This window comes from Acomys russatus, chromosome 11 (assembly GCF_903995435.1).
Source record: "Acomys russatus chromosome 11, mAcoRus1.1, whole genome shotgun sequence".
NCBI lineage: Eukaryota > Metazoa > Chordata > Mammalia > Rodentia > Muridae > Acomys > Acomys russatus.
In genome coordinates, this window is record NC_067147.1 from 10,802,789 (window position 1) to 10,808,788 (window position 6,000).

Genomic DNA, 6,000 nt, shown 5'->3' on the forward strand with positions numbered 1-6,000 from the left:
TTAAAGATCTCTAGACTCAGTGAGAAATTGTTTCAAAAATTAAAGTGAAGAGGGCCAGAGAGAGAGAGCTGACTAGGTAAGGGGCCATGCCACCAAGACTCACCACCTAAGTTAGATCTCCAGAACCAACTCCCACAAGTTGTCCTCTGACCTGCACACACACACACACTTACACACACGCGCGCTCACACTCTCACACTCACACGCTCTAACATACACACACACATATACTCACTCTCACACACACTGTCTCACATGTGCACACACTCTCCCACACACACACACTGACACACACACACATGCAGCAGTACACATGTACACAAATAAAGTTAAATTAAAAAAAAATAAGGCGACAAAACAACTGAGGAAGACACATAGCTAACATTGACCTCTGGCTTGCTCATGTACACATTTGTTCACGTGCGAACACACACACACACCCCACCCTAAACAGTGCCCAGTATCTACAATCCGGCTGGTTTTAGTCCCTTTCCTACAGGGAAAAAGAACATCTCAACTACATTTTAGTTTCACCAGTTACCCTCCACTATGAAAATCTAAAGGTACGGTTAACCCACAAGGATCCCTCAAGACTGCAGCCCTCGTCCGTCCTCACAACACAGTTTGTTATGGTTTTTGTTTGTTGTTGTTGTTGAGTTGAGAAAGGAGCAGGAGTTGATGCTGCTCCACGCAGGACCCTACACAGCCCGAGGTCCAGAGCACCTGTCTGGATCCTTCCAGACTTTGCGTGTTAATATGCAAAGCCAGTAAAACGTCAAGAGCTTCCTCCTGAAATGCCCACATGGCATGACAGCTCCTGGAAGTGACCATACGCCATTAATAAGAACCCCATCTCTACTCGCGAATCGAGGTAGCCCACACGTGACTTCTTCTTCAACTGTTAAGCAGGCAAGGCCACACTGAGCTTCTCCTCCCCAAAGCTACCTGCTGCCTGGGAGCAACAGCTTAATTAACCTCAAGCTTGACTAAGCATTAGATCATCCAGCCAGCTGGCTGGAGAGGAGACTTCTAAGATGAACTGAAATTATTTTGGGTGCCTGAAAGTACAAGCTCCCTCTCTCCATTAACACATATAATTAGGATTAAAAAAAAAAAAAAAAAACGATATCTACAACAGGGTTGGAGAGGAGGCTCACCAGGGAAGAGCATCCACTGGTCTTCCAGACAACCTGAGTTCGAGTCCCAGAAGCCACAAAAGGAGGTCCCCCACTGCCTGGAACTCCAGCTCCAGGGGACCCCACACATCTGGCCTCCTCAGGCACCCGCACTCTCATGCACATATCCCCATGCAGACCTGTGCACATGTGAGCATCAAAAGGTAATAGTAAATGAATGAATGGCTCTGCCACAGTGGCAGGCTCTCCTAAGTAATGGCTTACATGTTGGCGCGGTTGCCAGGCTGCTCAAGAGCCTTTTGTGGAATGCCAACGTACAAATCCATTTCTCCATGAGAAGACAAAAAACAGAAGTTAATCAACTCGCCCCAGTCCATGAAGCAATTTGGCCGTTGGCCCAGGAAGACACTGTCAAGAGCACTGGGTCTTCATTCCACATGACTCGAGTTTAAAGCACAGAACCCAAAGGTCTATCCTTTTAAAAAAATAATAATAAAAAGAACCCCCTAACTGCAGAGACAGCTAGAAACTGGTACCCTGTCCATTTTCAGAGACACCTTGGCCCTGTCTTGAGCATCCAGCCACCTTAGAAGTTCTGTCCCTTTACAAACACCCACAAACTTGAACTTAACTACAAAATGCAAGACAGTTTTAGCACTTCTTGCCCCGTCAACCTCACAGAGAATTCGCCTATGCACCATCCCACCCCCGCCCCCAGAAACACACATACACACACACACACACACACACACACACACACACACACACACACGCACACACTGTGTTCTTACGATCAACCTACCCATCAAAGAAGGAAAAGAAAACTCTAAATTAGCTTTATTTTCATGCCCACACATTTTTATATACGTAAGACAGAAAACATCACCTCGTCCCCTCTCCCTGTCCCCTTTTCTACAATTTAAACTCTGAGCTCAATAAAAACCACAGTACTTTCTACACAGTTCATCAAGAGACTGTTTTCACAGCAAGCTCTACGTAAACGCTCTCTGATATCAGCAAACGCCTGCTCTGTGGACGCCTGCTTGCCAAGCTGTGAAAGGACCCACATTCACCCTGGAACCTGCAAAATTAATCTGTGCCTATAATGCATAAGGCATAGGCACTCCCTCCCTCCTTCCCTCCTTTCCTCCCTCCCTCCCCGGCCCCCTCCATGCCAGTCTGGCTTCTAAACAATCAGTTGGCAAAAATGGACATGCCTAAAAGGGCGGGGCCCAAAGGGGTGTGTCACTCAGGGTATCTAATTCCTGTGCATCAAATGCTGACAATCGTCACAATATTTTAAAAAGAATGAGTTATGATGCTTGGGCCTTCAAACCTTTATTACCATGAAAACATTCTCAGTTGAATGGGGTGAGGAGGGGGGGAGGGTTACTGTGGCTTGATTAATGGCTAAGGCAAGACAACAAAATAAATCTCATAAATGTTAAGAGGGTGAAAAAAAAACCTGAATGACTGTTCTTGGCTCCCAGGTTAGACATGTAAATAACTCCACCCTGGCATAAACACACATGAGGAATTCTTATTTACTCTCCCAGCACATACACCAATCCGGCTCAGCTATTCCCAGGGTTAAAGATAACAGCTAATTTGTTTCTCTAATGCCTAGTTGGGAACCTGTGGTAGGCTGCACTAATATTTCTAACTAGCTCAACTCTCAAACTAGCAAATTATCAAGCCCTCAATTCTGAAATCTGATGGTAGGAAGGAAAGGAGAAAAAAAACCTGAACTATCAGTAACATAAAGAGAGGGTTTTTGTTTTGTTTTATTTTAACCCATTTTTCCTTTCTAGACTCAACACCTGTTTACAGCACTGGGTAAAGCTTAACCGACTTTAAGTTAACCCCTGTGTGGTTGGTTACCCCTTAACCCTGCTAACCAGTTCCTGGCCAGACCCCCTAGGGCTCAAATTATCCTGGTCAAGTTCAACTCCCAGCACCAGCACCCATCAAAGTAAAACTATCGGCAGAAAGCAGCAGGCCGAGTGCCAAGAAAGCAAGCAAGGAGAGGCAGAGCCTGCTGGGTTAACCAGCTAAGTGCTGGCTGGCTCCTCCAGCACCCTGTCCCCGGGAGCCACAAAGCACATCTCCTCCACCCAGAACTCCTTGCAAGAAAAGTACGAATAGTGCAAAAGATTGATGCCAACTGGGGGACAACTTAAAACTCCTTTCTTGAAAGGAAAAGTCACCTCTATTGCCTGAGCAAAGCAAACTGCTTCTCCCAGGCATGTTCAGCTGATGTCCTGGGCCATGCCTGCACTGGTCACTCATTAAGCATGACTTCCACACACTTCACAAAACAGTCCAGAGCCACCAAAGACCGAGCACTGACTACAACACAACACTTCACTTGCCAAAGCAACATTTGTCTGGGGAAAGAGTTTTGACAGCGTGCTGACTCTGCCGGGCAGGGGAAGGCACAGGGAACCCAAAGGCATTTTCTTCTTTAACCCAAGGATGGCCAGGCACACAAGCTCCAGCCTGGTGCTGGCCACAGGCTGCCTGCCAGGTGCTGTCCGCCTGCCTCCGACGGTAAAACGGTGGTTTGGTTTGTAATTTCTGCTTCTTCAGCCCCAGCAGCAGTTAACTTCTCAGACTCCCAAACTGAAGTTGAGGGACGAAGAGGCAAGTTCGCCTTCTTACACACTTCTCCCACCTGGGTGGCCACACTTACTTCTGGGAACTACCCAGCCCCCACAGAGCCCGCAGACTCACAAATATACACATATGCATCATGTCAAAAACCCCAAAAGACACATCCCTAGGGTCCTGCGGTTTCTTGGCTGGAAGAATGGAGGCTTTATAATATACCAGCCTTCAATTTCAAACCCACCACTGACACCCTTCAAGCTGGGGTTTGCCAGTTACACCGCCCACCTCACCCCTCCCCCTTTGCCGGGATGCTGAGCCCGGAGAGGGAACAGGGAGGAAGGCAGGCAGGGAAAGGCCCCTGCTAATGTACTGAAAGTAAAGAGGCCGCGGGAGACTTGTCTTTCTCCGTCCCCCATAGGCTTCCCTCCGCACCCCACCCCCATCTTCCTACGGAGCATACCCCCCCAACTAATTTTTTTTAATGAAACTTAATAAGCTTCTCTCCTACCTTGGCTGTTTCGGCAACAAGTGCCTGGGCAATCCGACCAGACGACCAATCTCCACTTGGGGGGTGAGATGGGGGGCGAGCCGAGCTGATGGAGTAATTTCAATATTAATTTATGTCAGCCGCCTTCTCGCAGCTACTCATTTACAGTACTGCCCTCAGCCTGTAAACAAATATCGCTCCGCCAGGAAACATACTCCCCAGATGCAAGCCCCTCTCCCCAAGCAGGGAACCAAGCCCCTCGCCCCTCCCTCCCACAGCACGCCCCCCCCCCCCCAGTCCTGGGTGGGACGCTCAGGGTTTCCCAAAGCACCAACTCACCACCTTCAGCCACCACCCCAGCAAGAAACTTACTCAGTCCGGTCTACGCCTCAACCCTCCCTCCAGGAAATCTCTCCATATGCATTCGGCCTCCCCGCAGGAAATCTGCTCCCCCCTCCCCCCTTCTATATACATGCACACCCCCCCTTTCTCCTCCCCACGCGCCCTCCCCGGCCAGAAACTTACTAGCTAGCAAGCAAGCGTGCAGGCTCTCTCGTTCTTGGAAACTTACTCCCAGATATAGCACCCACCAACACCCCTCTGTCTCCCCCTCCCCCAGGCCCTGCTCCCTTCCCTGCCCTCCAACTCCAAACTCTCCGCATCCAGCCACTCTCTCCCTCCCCGGTGGAAATTTGCAGAGCCGGGCTGCGCGCGTGCATCCACCCTCCTCCCCTCCAGGAAACTTACTCCCCATCTGCATGCACCGCCTCTCAGCCATCGCTTAGAGGGAAGGGGGTGTGCTGGGGAGACAGAAATACATATGTATCTCTCGCCCCTCCCCCGGCCGCAACCCACTCAGGGCCGAGCTGAGCTAACCTGGCCTTACCTTTTTGCATGGCCCCCTCCCCGAGCCCTTGGGATCCGCTCCCCAGCACCCCAACCCACCCTCTTTCACCCATTACCCACCCCTAGCAACCGTTCCTAAGCTCCTCTCGGCCTTTTTTTTTTTTTTAAATCCAGGATGCAAATTCCTCCCCTGTCAGCAAATCGACTGTCAAATTATTTTCTTGCAAAAGGAGAAAGGCGGGGTGGAGCGGGGGGGGGGGGTCAAAAAAAGGGGGGCAGACAGGCGGGTAAAGGGAGGGAGAGGGACAGAGGAGGGGAGAGATATCCCTCCGCAGAGCTGGCGGCGGGCGGGGAAGCAGGAAGTAAGGTGTCCAGCGCGGCGGGTTCTCCGCCGCGGCCCCCGCCCGCCGCCCCGTCCCCCGGGGCGCCGCGCTCCGGCAGGCGCGGGCCGCCCGGTGCATTGTTCGCAGCCTTCCCCCTCGGCGGTGCACGGTCGACTTTTTTTTTTTTTTTTTTTTTCCGCGCTCTGCACTGTGTGTGCGTGAGCTTGCACCTTTTGTAAGCTGGCGAGTCTCTGGACGCGAGAGGATAGGGCCGCGAGCCGAGGACCTGTCAGTCCCCCGAGTGCAGCAGAGTCTCAGATCCGGGAAGGGGGTGGGGGAATAGAGGCCCCCTTGGGGTGGGAGGAGTGAGAGAGCAGCTTGGTGGCCGGGAAGCTGCCGCTTTCCCACCCAGGACCGGTTGCAGGATTGCTTCCTGCGTCGCCGTCGCGGTTTATTGTAAAAGGCGCGTTGCAAATCTAACGACTCGGGTTGGGAGATTTTTGTTGTGTTTATTTAAAGATCTGCAAAGACGCCGAGGGCCAGGCGGACTGCAGGAAAGGACTGTGCCTCGAAACCTCACGACTACCATCACCACCGC

The 6,000-nt window shown here is 51.2% G+C and overlaps 1 long non-coding RNA gene across 3 annotated transcripts in view; it reads right to left on the bottom strand.

Annotated features, from left to right (window-relative positions):
• The window catches only part of LOC127195442 (uncharacterized), a 167,807-nt gene extending 162,529 nt beyond the window's left edge, over positions 1–5,278 (bottom strand). For 2 of the 3 annotated variants that reach the window (XR_007831382.1, XR_007831383.1), the window contains exons 1-2: positions 4,759–4,892; positions 4,255–4,339 (exon numbers count right to left, since the gene is read on the bottom strand). This is a non-coding gene — a long non-coding RNA (uncharacterized LOC127195442). Of the gene's footprint in view, positions 1–4,254; positions 4,340–4,758; positions 4,893–5,199 lie in introns of those variants that run through there. The other variant, XR_007831384.1, reaches the window with a different exon arrangement.
• Between the last annotated feature and the right edge of the window lie 722 nt (positions 5,279–6,000).